The sequence below is a fragment of the Caretta caretta genome, chromosome 2, assembly GCF_965140235.1.
Source record: "Caretta caretta isolate rCarCar2 chromosome 2, rCarCar1.hap1, whole genome shotgun sequence".
NCBI classification, from domain to species: Eukaryota; Metazoa; Chordata; order Testudines; family Cheloniidae; genus Caretta; species Caretta caretta.
The window spans coordinates 26,956,489-26,979,509 of NC_134207.1; the positions used below are offsets into that span (position 1 = coordinate 26,956,489).

Here is a 23,021-nt window from a genome sequence, read left to right on the forward strand (position 1 = left end):
GCCTTGGATTTAAACAGTTCATACTTGTTCATGTGTTCTTTAGGCATTTCAGCTGCCACCTCAGCTAAGGGTCCACTGAGCTGCGGCCTCAGCTCTACCATGTATTGGTCAGTAGAGATGTTGTACCCAAGGCAGGCCCTTTCAAAGTTTTCTAAGAAGGCCTCAGTATCATCACCTGCCTTGTAGGTGGGGAACTTTCTGGGATGGGAAGTGGTACCTGGAGAAGGATTGCTAGGGTTTGTTGGTATATTCTGCTGGGCCTTTATCCTCTCCACCTCCTCCACATGCTTCCTCTCTTTTTCCTTCTCCTCCTCCACATGCTTCCTCTCTTTTTCCTTCTCCTCCTCCACATGCTTCCTTGCCTCCATTTCCCTCTTGTGGGCAGCCTCCTGTACCTCCTTCTCCAGCCGCATGAGTTCTATCTGTCTTTCATGTTCCCTTTGTCTTTCCTCAGCCTGAAATTTGGCTAATTCCAGCTGTAGTCGAGCTGAGGATTTGGTCATTCTAACCTCTCTGTTTTTAACTAACTTTACACCTGAGGTTTAGAAATAAACAAACAAAACTTGGCTGTAAAATTTTGCTGTGCTGCAATAGAATACCTATTCTCTGATAGTGATTGTCAGCCTACAGAAAAAGACAATTCCCTTGTCTCTGCTCTGGGCCCAAATTAAAGCAAAAAACCTCCAACTGCTTGGAAACCTGCTTACCCAGCCCAAAGAAAAAGCAAATGGGTAGAACACACACCCCCTATTTACTTTTAGGAAGAAAAGAAAAAAAAACCTCTGGATTGGAAGATTTCCCTGCAGGAGTTAAGTACCCTGCCTCCAGGCAAAAAAAACCTGCAATTCACAAGATAATCCCCTTTTGTCTCTGCTTGGCCACAAAGCAGAGAGAAACCAAGCTGCTTTCAGTTTCAAAGCTGCTTTCTGGACTTTCTTTCCAAAGAAAAAAAAATTTTCCTTTTTAAAATCTGTATTTCTAGTTCAAAAAATCTCAACTGGATCTCAAATGATTTCAGGTTAATCCCACCGCTGCGCCACCATGTCAAGGTTCCTCCCCCACTCTGAACTCTAGGGTACAGATGTGGGGACCTGCATGAAAAAACCCCCTAAGCTTATCTTTACCAGCTTAGGTCAAAACTTCCCCAAGGTACAAAATATTACACCCGTTATCCTTGGAATGGCCGCTACCACCACCAAACTAATACTGGTTACTGGGGAAGAGCTGTTTGGACGCGTCTTTCCCCCCAAAATACTTCCCAAAACCTTGCACCCCACTTCCTGGACAAGGTTTGGTAAAAAGCCTCACCAATTTGCATAGGTGACCACAGACCCAAACCCTTGGATCTGAGAACAATGAAAAAGCATTCAGTGTTTTACAAGAAGACTTTTAATAAAAATAGCAGTAAATAGAAATAAAGAAATCCCCCCTGTAAAATCAGGATGGTAGATATCTTACAGGGTAATTAGATTCAAAAACATAGAGAACCCCTCTAGGCAAAACCTTAAGTTACAAAAAAGATACACAGACAGAAATAGTTATTCTATTCAGCACAATTCTTTTCTCAGCCATTTAAAGAAATCATAATCTAACACATACCTAGCTAGATTACTTACTAAAAGTTCTAAGACTCCATTCCTGTTCTGTCTCTGGCAAGAGCAGCACACAGACAGACCCAGACCCTTTGTTCCTCTCCCTCGTCCCAGCTTTTGAAAGTATCTTGTCTCCTCATTGGTCATTTTGGTCAGGTGCCAGCGAGGTTACCTTTAGCTTCTTAACCCTTTACAGGTGAGAGGAGCTTTCCCCTGGCCAGGAGGGATTTCAAAGGGGTTTACCCTTCCCTTTATATTTATGACATGAGCTATTACCAGCAGAAGAGAAAAAAAACACCTTTTGTAGTGATAATCAAGATGGGTCATTTCCAGTAGTTGACAAGAACGTGTGAGGAACAGTAGGGGGGGAAAAATAAACATGGGGAAATAGTTTTACTTTGTGTAATGACACATCTGCTCCCAGTCTTTATTCAAACCTAATTAAATGGTGTCCAGTTTGCAAATTAATTCCAATTCAGCAGTCTCTCATTTGCAGGATCTAGCTGTTAGGTTCTAAGTCTTTGAGGGGCAGGGACTGTCTCTTACTATTTATTTGTTTCTATAGTGCCTAGCACAATGGGTTTCTAATCATTACTATTCTGTAACTAATGATATAACACTTTTGCATAAATTACTAGGTTGGAGTGTAAACTCCTTACAGCAAGGGTCATCTTTTTGTTCTGTGTTTGTACAGCACCTAGCACAATGGGGTCCTGGTCCTGAGTGGTGCTGCTAGATGCTTTGATAATACAAATGATCATAATAATATGGCTTTTTTATGATCATTCTAAGATGATACACAACAGAAGAAAAAATCCAGAGCGCTAAAAATAATTAGGTTAACAATAATAAAAGGTAGGAAGTAACATGAATAAATATTATCACTAATCTAAGACCTACATGTCTGAGTATATTTATTTTGTTTCTCATGCTTTTCTCTTATTAGCGTCCTTTTCCAACACTCCCCTTGCACACACAAACCTCTGAAACATTCTGTTGCTTTTTTGCTTGTGTTGTTTTGTTACTTTGTTTGTATTGCTACCTTGATCACATTAAAACCAGTGACATGCTGGCAGGAGCTCACAGGTATCCACTGAGACACCCTAGCACCCCCTTATTCACTTTGTGTATACACACACACACACACACACGTTTTGAACAAAGTATGCCTTGTGAGGTATCATTCTAAAAGTCTTGATCTGCTAAACATGAATATCTTGTTGGATTGTATGTGCTATCATTGTATGTGACGTTATTAAGTTTGACTATGGATGTGCTACTGAAACATGTTGTGGGTTTGAGAACACCCACAAGCAGCCTTTCAGGTACAACAGTAAAAAGGCCAAACAATGTTAATGGCTAATTGAGGAAATTCACACAAGCACCAGGATTACTCCAGGAACTGTGTACAATAGAAACATCTCCGCGATAGCGCCACACAATGGGAACTGTTTGTCCCAGCGAAAGAGCTCTCCAGCAAGTGGGAAGAAGATATAAAAGGGGGAAATGACATCATGATGGTATCTCATTCTTCCTACAACAACACACCTGGAAATATCTGAGGAAGAAAGACTGAACTGTGGGAAGTGATGGTCCCAGGCTAAAGGGATTTCTAGCCTGAGTATGAAAACCTGGGAAACATATGCTGCAAAGCAAAGGCAGCTTAGCTTGTGCCTTAAGAATCTGCCAGCCTTTTTGTTAATTCATATCCTACCTATCTAGTATGTTAAGATCAGGTTGCAGTTTTGTTTATTTACTAGGTAATCTGCTTTGATGTGTTTGCTATTACTTATAACCACTGTGACAAAGCTCTGTCCTTGCCTCCATGGGTCCCACATTTCCTGACAGATTTTGCTAGCCTGAGGCTCACTGTGACCCTCCACATAACCCTTCTCTCTCTAGAGACAAGGGTCACAGTCTACTGAGCAATTTTCATCATAAGCCAGCAAGGGAGGTGAGGAGAAGTTATCCTTCCTTGCACAGTCTCTGTTGTCTCCCAGTCTCAGTGATTAATCAGGGGACAAGTGGGGGGAAGCCCAGGCCCACCCTCTACTCCGGGCTCCAGCCCCAGGACCCTAATAGTATCAGCTATGGTAGCTGACCTTTTAGAAACATGACATGTACTATTCCCTGGGCTACTACCCCCAAAGCAATCCTCACTTCCTCAAGCTCCACTTCACCCTTATCTCAGGGCCTCCTTCCTTGTGCCTGATATGGTATGTACTAACAGCACAACTTCCTCCCACAACTCCTGACATGCACACCCACCTGACTAACTGGGAGGCTTTTAACTAGTTTCAGCCAGCCCCTGATTTGCTTCAGGTGTCCCAATCAACCTAGCATTCTCCCTGCCTTCTGGAAAGTTCTTAATTGGCCCCACGTGTCTTAATTGACCTGGAGCAGCTGCCATTTCACTTATCCTGGTACCAGGGATTTGTTTAGCCTGGAGCTAATATATCTATCTCCCACTACTTTTCTATAGCCATCTGGCCTTGCCCTGTCACACCGCTTAAAATCTATCCTCTTTTAGTTAATAAACTTATTTTATGTTTTAATCCAAACCAGTGTGCATTTGACTGAGGTGTCTGGGGAAAATCTCAACTTGGTTACTACATGTCTGCATGGTCCTCTTCACGTTGAGGGAGATGTGGACCAGGTATTAAATCCAGATAGTGGCCAGATTTGATCAGGGCAGGATGGTACTGCTCTGGGGTCCCAGGCTGGGAGGCTGGTGGTTAGAGAGCCTGCATGTACCTACAGGTGGGTGTGTCCCTACCTGTGTGAATGCTGGTGAAAGTGCAAGCTTGGAGGGCTTTGCAGCTTGTCACAGTAGCACAGTGTGAGAGGGAGCCCAGGCTGGTGGGTCAGAGGGCTCAGTGGTACCCCAGTTCCAGGTGGCACCCCAAGGGAAACCCGTCACATTCACCTTCTAAAATTCCATAACCAAACTGAAATGTTTGGGACGATTTTCCTAGCTTTAATTAATGGACTAGTCCAGGCCAACACCATCTAGTTTCCCATTGCCTGTGTCATTGTGTGTATCACAAATTCACAGTAAATCTTTGTGCACTGTATACCTAGTAAATTCCCACCGTGTCCTGAGATGTGACCTTATGGTTGCCCCTTTCAAGGCTGCACTAACCCACCAGGGATTCTCTCTTTTAAGAGCAATTCCTAACCACAAGAAGCATTTTTTGGTGGTGGAGAAGGTATGATGTTTCACCTACCACTCACCCCCCTTGGATAATTACTAAAACAGTCAAAAAGGGGATTCACCTTTTTAAAAAAGATCCTATCTGTTTGTAAGGAGTGTTTACATTGTGGAGACTGGAAGGATAGATTTGAAGACTGGTATAATATAATTCCAGGCCCCTATAAGTGCCATTAAGAATTAAGAGTGGGAGAACCTAGAGAAGTTCTGGGTGGACACTTGTCCACAAAGTTTGGTAAATCCAAACTTAGATTTATTGCACACAGTTTGATTTTTGAGCTGCAGTGTACCATCATGGAGAGGCAAGCATGGAACACCATAAATGCCTGATTAATAGACTCTGAGGGCCAGATCTTCAGTTGGTGTAAATCAATGTTCCTCCATTGACTTAAATGGAGCTACATCACTTTACACCAGCTAAGGATCTGGACCCGAATATCTGCATCTGGCAACTAGTTAGGAATTCTTTTTTAACCATTCACCCAGCCCTATCAAGAATTCCAGCCCCTGACCTACCTAGAGTGATAGAGCTCATAGCTAAAATCATTCAAGTGACCATACTGGATAAGACTCCCAGATGTCTGGAGCCAAGCAGTAGGACATCTGTTTTCATCAGGCAAGTTTTCATACTTCGTGGATATATTTGGCTGTCTCATGATATATACAGGTGTGGTGCTCCAAATATACTCACACTAATGTATTTATTTCAATGTGCCATTATTTAAATGCATGCAGATGCACAAACCTCTGAAGTACCACACCTGCATTTATATATAGATTCCACATGGATATACCTGAGTCAGTGTACACAGTGTGTGCATATGCTTGGAGCTCTGCACCTGACATCCAAATAAGCATGTTACATTTCTTGCACTAGACACATTAAGATGTCTGAAAGGTATGCACCCTCACACACAGTCCAATCCTATTGAAGTCAAGAGCAAACCTCAGTGAAGCAGTATTAGATTCCTTGGTCACAACAAAATTGTCAAGATGTACATCCAATAAAACATTTTGCATATTCTTACCACATGTTCAAGGTAGGGAAGCTTGGCAGCTTTTGGTGGAGAAGTTGCAGAAATCTATTTATGTACTTATATGGGCCCCATTCCTACAGTATGTAAGGGCCCTGTGACGGGTTTAGTCACAGAGACCCCCTTGGCAGTGTCACCTGATGTGCTGAACTTACCTCTGAGCCCGTTTTCCCTGCCAGCTTGGGATTCCAGAACCCTTTCTTGTTGAGCCAGACACACTAGCCTGCTACAACCCAGTCCTAGGGTCTGGTCCACACCCCCAAACCTGCAGACTTAACTGAAAACAACTCAGCAGGTACCTAACACCAGCACCCAGACACCCAGCTCCCAATGGGATCCAAACCCCAATAAATGTGTTTTACTCTGTATAAAGCTTACACAGGGTAAATTCATAAATTGTCCACTCTCTATAACACTGATAGAGAGATATGCACAGCTGTTTGCTCCCCCAGGTATTAATAATTTACTCTGGGTATATTAATAAACAAAAGTGATTTTATTAAGCATAAAAAGTAGGATTTAAGTAGTTTCAAGTAATAATAGACAGCATAAAGTAAGTTACCAAGTAAAATAAAACAAAACATGCCAGTCTAAGCCTAATACATTAAGAAACTGATTACTGGTAATATCTCACCCTCAGAGATGTTCCAATAAGCTTCTTTCACAGACTAGACTCCTTCCTAGTCTGGGCCAAATCCTTTTCCCTGGTTCAGTCCTTGTTAGTTCCAGCCGACATCTTAGGTGTTAAGCAGGGGCTTTCTCATGACTAAGACCCCCCCTTGTCTGGCTCCACCCCCTTTTGTAGCTTTACCACAAGGTGGGAATCCTTTATCTCTCAGGGTCCCCACCCCTCCTTCTAAATGGAAAAACATCAGGTTTAAGATGGATTCCACTATTAGGTGACATGGTGACATGTCACTGAAAGACCTTATTCTTCATTACCCACAGGCTGACCTACACATACACAGGAAGGCTTGCAGGTAAACAAACCATTTACAACCATTTGTTCTAGTTAATGGGAGCCATCAAGATTCTAAACCACCATTAATGGCCCACATTTTGCATAATTACAATAGAACCTCAGAGTTATACTTCATATTCCTAGTTTCAGATACAAGAATGATACATTCATACAAATAGGATGAATATATTCAGTAGGTTATAACCTTTGTAACGATACCTTACAAGAGACCTTTTGCATAAAGCATATTCCAGTTATATTATATTTATTCATAAGCATATTTCCATAAGACATATGGAGTCCAATGTCACACCCTCCTCCTGAACTTACTGCTGGAGTCTTGGACACTGGCCATAGTGGAGGCAGTATATTTAAAATTCTGGTTCAGCTCTGGTCAGACCCCCATCCAGTGTTATTAAACACTATAATGCTACTCAGAGGGGTTTTTGCAAAGTTCTGGGTCCCTGGTCCCTGGGTGCCTGAAAACATGTTGGGGTGTAGTATTGCTAACAGAATGTAGACAGCAATATATGTTAAGTGTAGGTGTCCTGGCATTTAGCCACCAATCCCATGAGGTGGTGTGCCTCAGTTTCCCCTTCCACACAGCAATGTAGGTCTGTTATGTTCTTGGTGCTGTGCCAAGCTTCAAGCCTGTTTACAGATATTAGCTGAGAAGCATCAGGTTTGTGGTACTGTTTAGTTACCACCCCTAGCATGTACAAAAGTTTTTCCCCAAAATCAGGTATGTTACACATTTTTACTGGGTTTACTATTAGCATTATAAATAACATCACAGGGTTTAAAGGTACTGAGAGGATGTGTAACCAGAAACAAACAGGGATTTTACATGTACTGCCTCTGCCATGGACAGTGTCCAAGACTGCAGCAGTAAGTTAAGGAGGAGAGTGTGATGTTGCATTCTATATGTTTTATGGAAATATGCTAATGAGTGTGACTATAATGTAACTATAATGTGAATATAATGTGAATATAATGATCCATTTGTGGGGTCTATCCCTAAACAGACAAGACAACTGGAAATTATGCAAAGTGTGGGCTATTAATGTGTATGTGTGGGCCAGCTCATGGGTAATGAAGAATAAGGTCTTTCAGTGATATGTGACCATGTCACCTGATAGTGGAATCAATCTTAATTGAACTGATGGGCAAGATCCCCTGGGAGAATAACATGAGCGGGAAAGGAGTCCAGGAGAGCTGGCTGTATTTTAAAGAATCCTTATTGAGGTTACAGGGACAAACCATCCCGATGTGTAGAAAGAATTGTAAATATGGCAGGCGACCAGCTTGGCTTAACAGGGAAATCCTTGCTGATCTTAAATACAAAAAAGAAGCTTACAAGAAGTGGAAGATTGGACAAATGACCAGGGAGGAATATAAAAATATTGCTCGGGCATGTAGGAGTGAAATCAAGAAGGCCAAATCACACCTAGAGTTGCAGCTAGCAAGAGATGTTAAAGAGTAACAAGAAGGGTTTCTTCAGGTATGTTAGCAACAAGAAGAAAGTCAAGGAAAGTGTGGGCCCCTTACTGAAAGAGGGAGGCAACCTAGTGACAGAGGATGTGGAACAAGCTAATGTACTCAATGCTTTTTTTGCCTCTGTCTTCACGAATAAGGTCAGCTCCCAGACTACTGCACTGGGCAGCACAGCATGGGGAGTAGGTGACCAGCCCTCTGTGGAGAAAGAAGTGGTTCGGGACTATTTAGAAAAGCTGGACGTGAACAAGTCCATGGGGCTGGATGCATTGCATCCGAGAGTGCTAAAGGAGTTGGAGGATGTGATTGCAGAGCCATTGGCCATTATCTTTGAAAACTCATGGCGATCAGAGGAGGTCCCGGATGACTGGAAAAAGGCTAATGTAGTGCCCATCTTTAAAAAAGGGAAGAAGGAGGATCCTGGGAACTACAGGCCAGTCAGCCTCACCTCAGTCCCTGGAAAAATCATGGAGCAGGTCCTCAAGGGATCAATTCTGAAGCACTTAGAGGAGAGGAAAGTGATCAGGAACAGTCAGCATGGATTCACCAAGGGCAAGTCATGCCTGACTAATCTAATTGCCTTCTATGACGAGATAACTGGTTCTGTGGATGAAGGGAAAGCACTGGACATGTTGTTCCTTGATTTTAGCAAAGCTTTTGACACAGACTCCCACAGTATTCTTGCCAGCAAGTTAAAGAAGTATGGGCTGGATGAATGGACTATAAGGTGGATAGAAAGCTGGCTAGATTGTCGGGCTCAATGGGTAATGATCAATGGCTCCATGTCCAGTTGGCAGCCTTTATCAAGTGGAGTGCCCCAAGGGTCGGTCCTGGGGCCGGTTTTGTTCAATATCTTCATAAATGATCTGGAGGATGGTGTGGATTGTACCCTCAGCAAGTTTGCTGATGACACTAAACTGGGAGGAGAGATAGTTGGTAGGGATAGGATACAGAGGGACCTAGACAAATTGGAGGATTGGGCCAAAAGAAATCTGATGAGGTTCAACAAGGACAAGTGCAGAGTTCTGCATTTAGGACAGAAGAATCCAATGCACCGCTACAGACTAGGGACCGAATGGCTAGGCAGCAGTTCTGCAGAAAAGGACCTAGGGGTTACAGTGGACGAGAAGCTGGATATGAGTCAACAGTGTGCCATTGTTGCCAAGAACACATTTTGGGCTGTATAAGTAGGGGCATTGCCAGCAGATCGAGGGACGTAATCGTTCCCCTCTATTTGACACTGGTGAGGCCTCATCTGGAGTACTGTGTCCAGTTTTGGGCCCCACACTACAAGAAGGATGTGGAAAAATTGGAAAGAGTCCAGCGGAGGGCAACAAAAATATTAGGGGACTGGAACACATGACTTATGAGGAGAGGCTGAGGGAACTGGGGATGTTTAGTCTATGAAGAGAAGAAGGAGGGGGGATTTGATAGCTGCTTTCAATTATCTGAAAGGGGGTTCCAAAGAGGATGGCTCTAGACTGTTCTCAGTGGTAGCAGATGACAGAACAAGGAGTAACGGTCTCAAGTTGCAGTGGGGGAGATTTAGGTTGGATATTAGGAAAAACTTTTTCACTAGGAGGGTGGTGAAACACTGGAATGCGTTACCTAGGGAGATGGTGGAATCTCCTTCCTTAGAAGTTTTTAAGGTCAGGCTTGACAAAGCCTTGGCTGGGATGATTTAATTGGGGATCGGTCCTGCTTTGAGCAGGGGGTTGGACTAGATGACCTCCTGAGGTCCCTCCAAACCTGATATTCTATGATTCTATGATTTTTAATGGTGTTTTTCCATTTAGAAGGAGGGGTGGGAACACAGAGAGAGACAAAGGATTCCCGCCTTGTACCAAAGCTGTAAAAAGGGGTGGAACAGAACAAAGGGGGCTGCCAGTCATGAGAAATCTTCTAATTACCTGAGCTGGAACTAACAAGGACTGTACCAGGGGAAAGGATTGGGTCCAGACCAGGAAGAAGTTTAGTTTGTGAAAGAAGCTTATTGGAACATCTCTAAGCCCTGGTCTACACTAGGAGTTGAGGTCGAATTTAGCAGTGTTATATCGATTTAACCCTGCACCCATCCACACGACGAAGCCCTTTTTTTGACTTAAAGGGCTCTTAAAATTGATTTCCTTACTCCACCCCCGACAAGGGGATTAGCACTGAAATCGGCCTTGCCAGGTCGAATTTGGGGTACTGTGGACGCAATTCAATGGTATTGGCCTCCGGGAGCTATCTCAGAGTGCTCCATTGTGACCGCTCTGGACAGCACTCTCAACTCAGATGCACTGGCCAGGTAGACAGGAAAAGGCCTGCGAACTTTTGAATCTCATTTCCTGTTTGGCCAGTGTGGCAAGCTGCAGGTGAGTGCAGAGCTCATCAGCAGAGGTGACCATGCAGAGCTCATCAGCAGAGGTGACCATGATGGAGTCCCAGAATTGCAAAAGAACTCCAGCATGGACTGAACGGGAGGTACGTCTGATTGCTGTATGGGGAGAGGAATCCATGCTATCAGAACTCCATTCCAGTTTTCAAAATGCCAAAACATTTGTCAAAATCTCCCAGGGCATGAAGGACAGAGGCCATAACAGGGACCCGAAGCAGTGCCGCGTGAAACTTAAGGAGCTGAGGCAAGCCTACCAGAAAACCAGAGAGGCAAACAGCCGCTCCGGATCAGAGCCCCAAACATGCCGCATTTCAGGGGGTTCAGCCACCACTACCTCAACTGTGTTGTTTGACTCCCTTAATGGAGATAGAGGCAACACGGAAGCAGCTTTTGGGGACGAGGAAGACGATGATGATGAGGTTGTAGATAGCTCACAGCAAGCAAGTGGAGAAACTGGTTTTCCCCACAGCCAGGAACTGTTTCTCACCCTGGACCTGGAGCCAATACCCCCCGAGCCCACCCAAGGCTGCCTCCTGGACCCGCCAGGCGGAGAAGGGACCTCTGTGAGTGTACCTTTTAAAATACTATACATGATTTAAAAGCAAGCATGTTTAATGATTAATTTGCCCTGGCATTCGCAGCTCTCTTGGATGTACTCCCAAAGCCTTTGCAAAACATTTCTGTGGAGTGCAGCCTTATTCTGTCCACTATGGTAGGACGCTTTACCACTCCAGACCAGTAGCATGTAGTCAGGAATCATTGTAGAACAAAGCATTGCAGTGTATGTTTGCTGGCGTTCAAGCAACATCTGTTCTTTATCTCTCTGTGTTATCCTCAGGAGAGTGATATCATTCATGGTCACCTGGTTGAAATAGGGTGCTTTTCTTAAGGGGACATTCAGAGGTGCCCGTTCCTGCTGGGCTGTTTACCTGTGGCTGAAGAGAAATGTTCCCCTCTGTTACCCACGGGGAGGGGGGGAAGGAGGAGGGTCTAGCCACCCCGTGGGGGGAGGCAAAATGCGACCTTGGAATGAAAGCACATGTGCTATGTATGTAATGTTAACAGCAAGGTTTACTGTGAAAGAGTGTACCCATTGTTCTATAAAATGTGTCTTTTTAAATACCACTGTTCCTTTTTTTCTGTCCACCAGCTGCATGTGTTTCAAGGATCACAGGATCGTCTCCTTCCCAGAGGCTGGGTGAAGATTAGAAGGCGAAAAAACCGCACTCGCAATGAAATGTTTTCTGAGCTCATGCTGTCCTCCCACACTGACAGAGCACAGACGAATGCGTGGAGGCAGACAATGTCAGAGTGCAGGAAAGCACAAAATGACCAGGAGGAGAGGTGGTAGGCTGAAGAGAGGGCTGAAGCTCAAAGGTGGTGGCAGCATGATGAGAGGAGGCAGGATTCAATGCTGAGGTTTCTGGAGGATCAAACTAATATGCTCCAGTGTATGGTTGAGCTGCAGGAAAGGCAGCAGGAGCACAGACCGTCGCTACAGCCCCTGTGTAACCAACCGCCCTCCTCCCCAAGTTCCATAGCCTCCTCACCCAGATGCCCAAGAACGCGGTGGAGGGGCTTCCAGCCACTCAGCCACTCCACCCCAGAGGCCCAAGCAACAGAAGGCTGGCATTCAATAAGTTTTAAAGTTTTAAACTTTTAAAGTGCTGTGTGATCTTCTCCTTCCCTCCTCCACCACCCGTCCCAGTGCTTCCCTCCTCCTCCACCCCTTCCGGGCTACCTTGGCAGTTATCCCTCTATTTGTGTGATGAATTAATAAAGAATTCATGAATGTGAAGCAACAATGACTTTATTGCCTCTGCAAGTGGTGATTGAAGGGAAGAGAGGAGGGTGGTTAGCTTACAGGGAAGTAGAGTGAACCAAGGGGTGGGAGGTTCATCAAGGAGAAACAAACAGAACTTTCACACCGTAGCCTGGCCAGTCATGAAACTGGTTTTCAAAGCTTCTCTGATGTGCATCGCGCCCTCCCGTGCTCTTCTAACTGCCCTGGTGTCTGGCTGCATGTAACCAGCAGCCAGGCGATTTGCCTAAACCTCTCACCCTGCCATTAACGTCTCCCCCTTGCTCTCACAGATATTGTGGAGCGCACAGCAAGCAGTAATAACAGTGGGAATATTGGTTTCGCTGAGGTCTAACTGAGTTAGTAAACTGCGCCAGCGCGCTTTTAAATGTCCAAATGCACATTCTACCACCATTCTGCACTTGCTCAGCCTGTAGTTGAACAGCTCCTGACTACTGTCCACGCTGCCTGTGTATGGCTTCATGAGCCATGGCATTAAGGGGTAGGCTGGGTCCCCAAGGATAACATAGGCATTTCAACATCCCCAATGGTTATTTTCTGGTCTGGAAATAAAGTCCCTTCCTGCAGCTTTTAAAACAGACCAGAGTTCCTGAAGATGCAAGTGACATGTACCTTTCCCAGCCATCCCACGTTGATGTTGGTGAAACATCCCTTGTGATGCACCAGTGCTTGCAGCACTATTGAAAAGTACCCCTTGCTGTTTATGTACTCGCCGGCTTGGTGCTCCAGTGCCAAGATAGGTATATGGGTTCCGTCTATGGCCCCACCACAGTTAGGGAATCCCATTGCAGCAAAGCCATCCACTATGACCTGCACATTTCCCAGGGTCACTACCCTTGATAGCAGCAGATCTTTGATTGCGCTGGCTACTTGCATCACAGCAGCCCCCACAGTAGATTTGCCCACTCCAAATTCATTCCCGTCTGACCGGTAGCTGTCTGGCGTTGCAAGCTTCCACAGGGCTATTGCCACTTGCTTCTCAACTGTGAGGGCTGCTCTCATCTTGGTATTCTTGCACCTCAGGGCAGGGGAAAGCAAGTCACAAAGTTCCATGAAAGTGCCCTTACGCATGCAAAAGTTTCGCAGCCACTGGGAATTGTCCCAGACCTGCAACACTACGCGGTCCCACCAGTCTGTGCTTGTTTCCCGGGCCCAGAATCTGCATTCCACCGCATGAACCTGCCCCATTAGCACCATGATGCCTACATTGCCAGGGCCCGTGCTTTGAGAGAAGTCTGTATCCATGTCCTCATCACTCTCGTCACCACGCTGACGTCGCCTACTCGCCCGGTTTTGCTTTGCCAGGTTCTGGTGCTGCTGGATAATGCGCGTGGTGTTTAATGTGTTCCTAATTGCCAAAGTGATCTGAGCGGGCTCCATGCTTGCCATGATATGGAGTCTGCACAGAAAAAAGGCGTGGAACGATTGTCTGCCGTTGCTCTGACGGAGGGACAGGCAACTGACGACATGGCTTACAGGGTTGGCTTATAGGAAATTAAAATCAACAAAGGGGGTGGCTTTTACATCAAAGAGAAACAAAAGCAACTGTCACATAGAATTGCCCACTCAAGGATTGAACTCAAAACCCTGGGTTTAGCAGGCCAATGCTCAACCCAATGTTCAACCCACTGAGCTATCTCTCCCCCCCACACCCTGGTATTTCAGGCAGGACTGAATCTCCATTAAACTTTTCAAGGTGCCCCTGACAGACCTCACTGAAACGATTGTTGGCCGTTGATTTCACAGAGGGAGGGAGTGGGGAGCAAATGAATACAAAACAAATCTGGTCTATTTCTTGTTTTGTTCCACTCCATCTATCTTTTACATCTATGGCTGGCAGCAGACGGTGCGGTAGGACTGCTAGCCAACCACATCTCCTGGCTGCTCGGCAGAAGATGGTACAATAGGACTGCCGGCAGGACTAAAGAGAATGACCTGGTTGAGTCAATCCTAATTTAGTTCCTGCGCCCATGTCTTCCCAGGCGCTCCTGACCGACCTTACCGAGGCTGCCAGGAGCACCTCGGACACCATGACAATGGTTATCAGGCCTATTGCACCATCTGCTGCCACAGGCAATGGGTTGCTGCTGCTGTGTAGCAATGCAGTACCGTGTCTGCCAGCACCCAGGAGACATACAGTGACAGTGAGCTGAGCGGGCTCCATGCTTGCCGTGGTATGGCATCTGCACAGGTAACTCAGGAAAAAAGGCTCAAAATGATTGTCTGCCGTTGCTTTCACGGAGGGCCTGATGACATATACCCAGAACCACCCACAACAATGTATTTTGCCCCATCAGGCGTTGGGATCTCAACCCAGAATTCCAATGGACAGCGGAGACTCCGGGAACTGTGGGATAGCTACCCACAGTGCAACACTCTGGAAGTTGACGCTAGCCTCGGTACTGTGGAAGCACTCTGCCAAGTTAATGCACTTAATGCACTTAGAGCATTTTGTGTGGGGACATACACAATCGACTATATAAAAACGATTTCTAAAAAAACAACTTCTATAAATTCGACCTAATTTCGTAGTGTAGACATAAGGGTGAGATTTACCTGTATTCAGTTTCTTAATGTATTAGGCTTAGACTGGCATGTTTTGTTTTATTTTGCTTGGTAACTTACTTTGTTCTGTCTGTTATTACGTGAAACCACTTAAGTCTTACTTTTTATACTTAATAAAATCACTTTTGTTTATTCATTAATCCAGAGTAAATGATTAATACCTGGGGGAGCAAACAGCTGTGCATATCTCTCTATCAGGGTTACAGAGGGCGGACAATTTATGAGTTTACCCTTTATAAGCTTTATACAGAGTAAAATGGATTTTGGGGGGGTTGGATCCCGTTGGGAGCTGGGTGTCTGGCTGCTGGAGACAGGACTACTTGCTGAGCTGTTTTCAGTTAAGTTTGCAGCTTTGGGAGCATGGTTCAGATCCTGGGTCTGGTTTGCAGCAGGCGAATGTGCCTGGCTTAACAAGCCAGGGTTCTGAAGTCCCAAGCTGGCAAAGAAAATGGGCTCAGCACATCGGGGGACAGTCCCAACGGGGTCTCTGTGACCAAACCCATCACAGTCTGGTCAATGCATAGTAAAACCAAGTTAAAACTATGCAGTCACAGTAGTCACCATGTAGGAAATAACATCATAAACCCAATTCTGCTTCAACTGAAATCAACGATAAAAACTCGTATTGCCATCAGCAGAAGCAAGCCTGAAGCATTTGCACACTTAGTAAAATGCTTGTTAGCTTCCCTCATCCAAAAGTTCACAAGGTAAGTTAGGGCCCTGCAGCAGTGAGGTAGCTAAAATTCACACTGATTTAAATATGAATTACACATGTGTAATGGCTGTACTATCAGCAACTGCATTTGGCTTCTACGCTCCCTTTAGCTACCGCAGGCAGGGGAGAGCCAAAGTTAAAAGAACCAGGACTCTCGGTGTGAAGAGGGATGGAGGAGGAACAATGCAGCATGCTCTGTCCTCCTGATCCCACCAAAAATGGGAATATGACATGGCATCATCCTCCTGCACGCCAGCATTATCTTACATCAGCATTATCTTACATACTGTCCCCTTCCACAGACTGAAACCTGCCAAACAATACCAAGACCTGCATTGTTCCTTAGGGAACCATACTATCAGGGGAAAGGAGCAACACAGTGGCACTGGGGCCTGTGTGTAAATTTCTCAGCCCTCTACAAATGCCCACAGATCTGTAGTTAAATCCCACGGATCTTAGTACATCTACATGTTCCAAAAGACAACCTGCCTGCCTGCTCCATGCCCTGGCCATCCACTCTGAGAAGATAATTTGGAGGTACAGTAAATATGGAGTTTCTCGTAGATTTTTCCCCTGAAGAAGATAATATGGACTTTTGTTGGCACAGTTACCAAAATGAACATAAAACAGTTCCATTCTACCAACTTCATTAGAGGCCATGAATGCAATAAAAGGGTTGAAAAGTCACCTTCTTCTCAGCATTTAGACACTACTTTTTATTGCTAAAAGTTCAATTACAGTTCTATACATTTTAAATACACTGGAGTTTTATGGCCTAGATATGTCTGCTTTTATGAATCATCCTCCGAACTTTCAGTTATTTGAGTCTAGTAAAGAAAATTAAATTATTTGGTACTAAAATATTTTGTTAAAAGAAAAACAACATAAAATGAATTAATTCCAGAGCACACTTAAAAATTTTCACTCTGGAGGAAGAAACATGTAAACTAATGAAAACTTGAAGTGACAGGTAATGAAATGAAATGGGCCTGGGTTCTGAATGCTAAGGTAACCCTAGGCAATAAAACTGTCAGAATAGCAAACATATAGAGGAATGGGGAATGAAGCAGAAAGTTCCCACACGTTCTAGACATTACTTCTCCCTCCACCCCCTATTTCCCACAAGACACACAGGAAGATTTCAAACCCTAATACATACAACATTTCCCCCCTAACACACACACACACTTGAACTTTGTTGTAATTTTCAAATCATGCCATGTATTCTGCTCCCAAATTGGATCTAGAAGGTTGTGCAGCTTATCCATAATGTTGTTGTCAGAATCATTTATGGAATGTATATTTCATCTTCAGGGTTTATGTCTTGAAACGCAGTTTATTATTCTGGGCTTATAGCAATGTTCAGTGCCTTGGATTCTGAAGCTGCTGACAGTTCATTTTCATTTCTCAGTCTTTGCATTTCCATGTTTAAATCCAGTAAAGTTTTGGCAAGGTGACATTTCTGAGAGCGAATCTCCAGCTAGAAACACAAAAGAGGAGAAGATTTTTATGAGTAGAAGATAACCATCAAACTAAATTGCTACATGACTCTTGATAGGACAGATAGATAAATGTGGGTGGAAAGATAAAATGTTAGGAAAATATTCTCATCCTGTTTTTAAGTGATATGCTCTTCTTACTGGCTATTAGATAGCGAAAAAATCCTGTATTAGAGAAAGCAGCAAAGAGTTCTGTGGCACCTTATAGACTAACAGATGTATTGGAGCATAAGCTTTCGTGGGTGAATACGCACTTCGTCGGATGCATGTGACGGAGGCATGTATTAGAGAAGTGGACTTGTCTAGTGGATACTTATAAACAGGCTTCCTAAATAGATAGGAAAAGAAAGGAAAAATAGTTTATGCTCAAGAAAACAATATGATGTGGTGAAATATATAAGCTGAAACATACAACAGGGTGCAAATTTATTAGTTAATATGGGGCTCAATCCTGAAAGATGCTAAGCACTGTGGTCCCAATTCAGTAAAACCCTGAAGCACATGTTTAACTTTAAGCATGTGAGTAGTCCCATTGGGATTTAACTTTAAACATGTATTTTAAGTGGTTTGTTGGATCAGAATCACAGAGCTCAGCACCTTGCAAGATTGAGTCCTACATACACACCTTAGATGTGCTGAGGTACTGCCTAATTCAGCACACTGGATCACTGTAAATCAGGAAGATGGTTGCAAGAAGAGAAAGGAAGTTCTCCTGTTTTGACCAATGCATTGGGACCCAGGAGAGATAGGTTATCTTCGTGGCTCAGCCACCGACTTCCTCTGTAAAGTTGGGAGAGATTGTAGTCATGTCTATACCATGGACGCCACAGAAACACAGTTACAGCACCATAGCTATGCCACTGTAACTCCACAGCAGCCTAGAAAAATGAAAGGGGTTTTTCCATTGCTGTAGGGACTCCACTGCCCTGAGCAACACTAGCTAGCAGCGTGTTCCCCAAGGGTTGGGTTGGTATAACTGTGGCACTCACAGGCGCGGATTTTCCCTGAGCGCTGTAGCTATGTCAAACTACATTTTAAGTGTAGACCAGACCAAACGTAATATATATGCACATGGCAGCTGAACCATAGTTGAACACGTAGCCATAATAATGGCTTTTCCTAACCTTTGAGTGCTTTACTTTGCAATCTTAACATTTCAAGGGGTTTTTTGTATGTATTATTCATCATAATGTCTATATCCACAAATTATCCAGTCTAAAGAATTGAAAGACAATCTTAGTTTTGTTTTAGCAATATCATTAATTCTATAACTGAAATTAATAAGCTGTAAATGTCGATTACATTCACTATTTTAAAAAATTAATATATACAGAACGTCAATACTGTCTTGAGTATTTGAGCTTTGCTGAAGAGAAGATTGGATATTATGTAATTTTGAAACAAAGATCTCGCCTGACTCTCATGTTTTTCTTTATTAATGCCACCACAGCATAAAGTGCTACATTAATATGCTGAATATTATTAATGCTTAACAATAGTGAATTGAATATTTTAATAAAACTATAGTTTGAATAAGTGCTTCAACATCTGTAAAATATGAAACCCTCTGAACAAGTTTTATTTTCCAAAATCTTATTAAAATGAAAAATGAGGGTGGAGATATACTACAGGGATAGTGTATGGAAAGGTGCTCAGTCATTCCCCACACTGTGCTCCCTAGCAAAAGTGGTTTTCAGTTTTCAGTGCTATCCGTCGTGCACTTTCCACGTTCACTAGTGTCTCTTAAATAGATGGACTGAGAAAAAAAATAAGACCAGGAGCTAAATAAAATGCCTAATGAAGATTGAGAGAGAATCACATTTATGACTATTAGTGATTTAGGAGACAATATTTTATGAGTCATAAGTTCTGCTTAACGCTTTTCAACTAGGTGCTGGGAGTCTAGATGGATGGAAAAGAAAATTGAGTCCACAAAAAAAAAGATGTAGGACATATACGCATATAGTGGTGTAGACATCAAGTATAAATTTTAACGGGGTATACTTTTTAAAACTTTATGTTAATGGATTTAATAAGAAGCTTTGAAGCAGCTTGATTTTGAGCCATAGAGTGAAATATTTTTTACCCAGTATCCCAGATGTGATGACGATGTCACAAATCCTTATTTTGTTTCTGAAAGCTTGCCTGTCTAGAGGAAGTGTAAGTGTGAGATGTCTGAATGGGCATCATTTTGTAGTTTTGTAAATCAAAGAACAATGGGTCATAAGAATGACCAGGAAGACAACATAACCCAATAGTTAAGAGGCCACTGAAGAGTCTCAGTTGTTCACCTAAATACAAGGAGATCACACTGATAAAGTCATAATCTCCTGTTATTCCCTCAGTGTTGCTTATCTGCGGGGGGGGGGGAGGGGGGACACTCACAGACATGATTAAGAAACAGTAATCTAAAAGGAGAATCCCAAAAGTGGACCAAGAGTCAGACTGACAATGCCTACTCAGGATTGGACAATGCAGTTGGGGTGAGAAACCTGTGATTCCCCAAACTGGATCAGAAAGTCATAAGGCGAAGCCCAGTGGGATGATACCAGCCTGAGTTTCAGCCATAAAAGACCAGATAAATGAGGAAGAAGTGTGCTCCTTTCAAAGTCACCACAATGACAACTCAACGGCTGATATTCCGACTTCCCCTTCCAAGGAAAGTAGAGACAAAGACATCACAGACCAGCCTGCTGACCCAAGAATGATGCTTGTTAGCGAAGCAGTACCTGAGCCAGAAGACATTGCCTGGTTCCCCAAAGTGCAGTTCCTAACTGATTCTGAATATCTACATACAGCTAAAGAACAGATACTTTTTCTTTATATTATTTTTGTCTCTTTCAAAGGACATTTAAACACCAGTGAATGGACCCCTGCCAGGCAAGATGTGTCCCAACAATTTTAGAGTGGAGGTGTGTGCGTGCGTGGCCATTAATCGTAACAGCATGTGCATATATAAACCCATAGGATAAGTTACCATTAGGTACTGATTAACCTAGGTTCCAGGCAAATCTCATTACAAATTTCTAAAGAGTCACTTGACATCCATAAAGATTTAAACTTTAACCTATTCTTTCTGCATTGGAAAGTATAAGCTGCTAAGTAAATTGCATAGGGGTAAAAAAAAATTAAATAAGTAATTTAATAAATCATTGGTGTTATGTTAACTTTGTAATTTGATTACTGATTATGCTCATGCAATAACTTGGCCAATTGTTGGTCTTATGCTGTTCTTTTGTAGTTAACCAATTTTAAGTTGTATGATTGTTACGGTGACCAGCTGTCCTGTTTTTAAAGGGACAGTCCCATTTTGGGGGACATTTTCTTATATAGGCGCCTATTACCCCACACCTGCTGCTCAGTTTTTTCACAGTTGCTATCTGGTCACCCTAATTATTGTTAATTCCTTGACTTGACAATTATTGTCATAGCAATATCAATTATCATGTTGTTTAATACTTTAGGGAAATATAAGAAATAATCTCATTTTGTGCTCTCGCATAAAAATTCTAATAACACACCAAATTGGTTTTCTCTGATCAACCGGAGACAAGGCAAAAACAACCCTAAATTAAAGGGATTTTAATTAAATATTCCAACAGCATTAGACTCAAGTCCAAAGAAAACCCTTTTTATCATTACAAAGCGTTCCTTCAGAATGGTGGGGGACCCTGAAGGACTGTCTGATCAGGAGGGAGCTATAATGAATGATGTGCAGTAAGACATATCTTCCTTCTACACATACTACAAGCGTCGTTCGCTTGAGCTGTGACTCCAGCTTTACCCCTAACCCGACTCCGTCCATACACAAAAATCTCTAGCGGGAGTGAAGCTGTAAGCCCGAGCTAGCAGGCGCGGGTGGACGCTGGCTGCTGCCCACCCGGCAGAAGGTAAAGCAGCGAGGATGCAACAAGTGCCCAGCTGCGAAGCCAGTCGCTGCGTGCGGCTCCCCTGCTGGTTCACCGCGGGGGCGCTCCCACGCCAGCTAGCCTAGCTCCGGGGGCGCACTCCGTGTTGCAGTGAAGCCAAGGCCCAGAGGCCGGAAAGTCTCTGGGTACACCGGCATTAGGCAGCGCTGCCCCGCGCTGTGAGTCTCCCCATCGGCAGGCCGCCCGCTGTCCCAGCAGTTACGCACGGTGCCGTGTGCTCTGTTATCAGTGCCCCATACACAGCGTGCCCACCCTACGGGGCCCCTCCGCTATCCGTCCTGCCGAGCAGCGCCCACTCGCACAGGGCATGTGCATTGCATGGAGCCCGCCCCCACCCCCAGCCTCACCTGCTGCAGCGCCCCGGGGCCCCCCCTCACACAGCGCTGCCTTGGGTGGCCCAGTCCCCTGCCACGCCCGGCCCACGGGCGCTCCCTCCTTCCCCGCGGGCTCTCACCAGCTCTGTGCGCGGAGCCAGGCCCTGCCCTGGGGCCCCTCGCCCGAGCTTCCCGCCTCCTCCCCGCGGCTGCCTTTGTCCCCCAGCCCTGGAGCTGGGACCGTGCAGGCGCCCACGTGTGGCCGGGAACATCCCCGCCACGATCCATCTCCCCCTTCCACACCAAGGAGACGCCGGCCGGGGGGGGGGTGTGTGTGGACGGGCATCTCCCCTGAGGGAGACACTCGGTCGGGGGGGGGAAGGGGGCGCTCAGGCTGATGGCACCACTCGAAGGGGCGGACACGGTACGTGCCTCCCTGCGGCGCACCCAGCTACCTTCCTTCCCTGCGAGAGGGCGCTGCATTCACTCCTGACTTACCGCTGGCTGGATGCAGGCTTCCCCGCCTTCCCACCCCCTCGGCGCCCTCCGCTGGGCGAGATTTAGGACAAGCAGGTGAACCGGGGATGCCCCTTGAAACCTCAGCAGCCATGGCGGCGAAAGATTTCAGATGGGAAGCTTGAAAACCACAGGGGCAGGGCGACCGGTTTTACACCGAAATCCTTCCCTTGCCTCTTTTCACAACGCAGGTTCACTAGAGCTGACAGGGCAAGAGTGTTTGTGGCGACTGCAGTGCGCTGAATTTCATGCTCAACTCTCCCTCTGCCGCAGCTGAGATCGCTATCAGCTAACCCCGCTCTATTCATAGGGAGGGTCATAAAATTGTTTTGAACGTTCTGATTGAAGGAAGCGAGCCCCTCCCTCGCGGAAGCCAAGTGTCTCCGCTGCTCAGTAAAGACAAGTGCTATTTTTTTCTTTCCTAGAGCCAGGCGTGTATGGAATGAAAGAGAACAGATTATTTGGAGAAATGGAACATACCTGCTTTGGTTTAACAACGAGGGGGGGAGAGGGAAGCAGGGGGGGGGGGGAAGCAGGATGCTTCATTCATAATATGAAGACAAAAATCATACCCAGTTGGTTTGCCTGATCTTGACCAGTGCTGCTGCTGGGTATAAATGAGGAAACGTTCATTTTTGTAGGTTTTTAAAGGTTTGAAAAATCAGATAGAAAACTAGATTACAACATGTGCTGGTAGTCAGAACAGGCAGTGTCTAAATTAAACATCAGCAATGTCCTGTCAGGAATGCGAGCACTCAAGGGCAGAAGATAAGAAAATTTGCAATAGTTTCTGTAATGCAGTTCATACATAGTGATAACAGATGTGAAGGTCAGTTGCCCAGTGGTACCAGAAAGTAATGATTAAATTGCAATATATTTCTTATGGAATAGGAAAAGCATCAGAGACAATAAATGTTGCAAATGCAGCAACAACAGTTTCATGTGAAGAATGTGAATATTCATGGTCTGAAGATAGGAAAAGTACAGTA

General features: G+C 44.6%; 1 long non-coding RNA gene across 1 annotated transcript; it reads right to left on the minus strand.

Annotated features, from left to right (window-relative positions):
- Positions 1 to 16,463: 16,463 nt before the first annotated feature.
- On the minus strand, positions 16,464 to 22,442 carry LOC125632780 (uncharacterized). The gene is made up of 2 exons (XR_012666891.1): positions 22,015 to 22,442; positions 16,464 to 17,254 (listed from the first exon to the last, which is right to left on the minus strand). It is a non-coding gene; the product is annotated as an uncharacterized LOC125632780 (long non-coding RNA).
- Between the last annotated feature and the right edge of the window lie 579 nt (positions 22,443 to 23,021).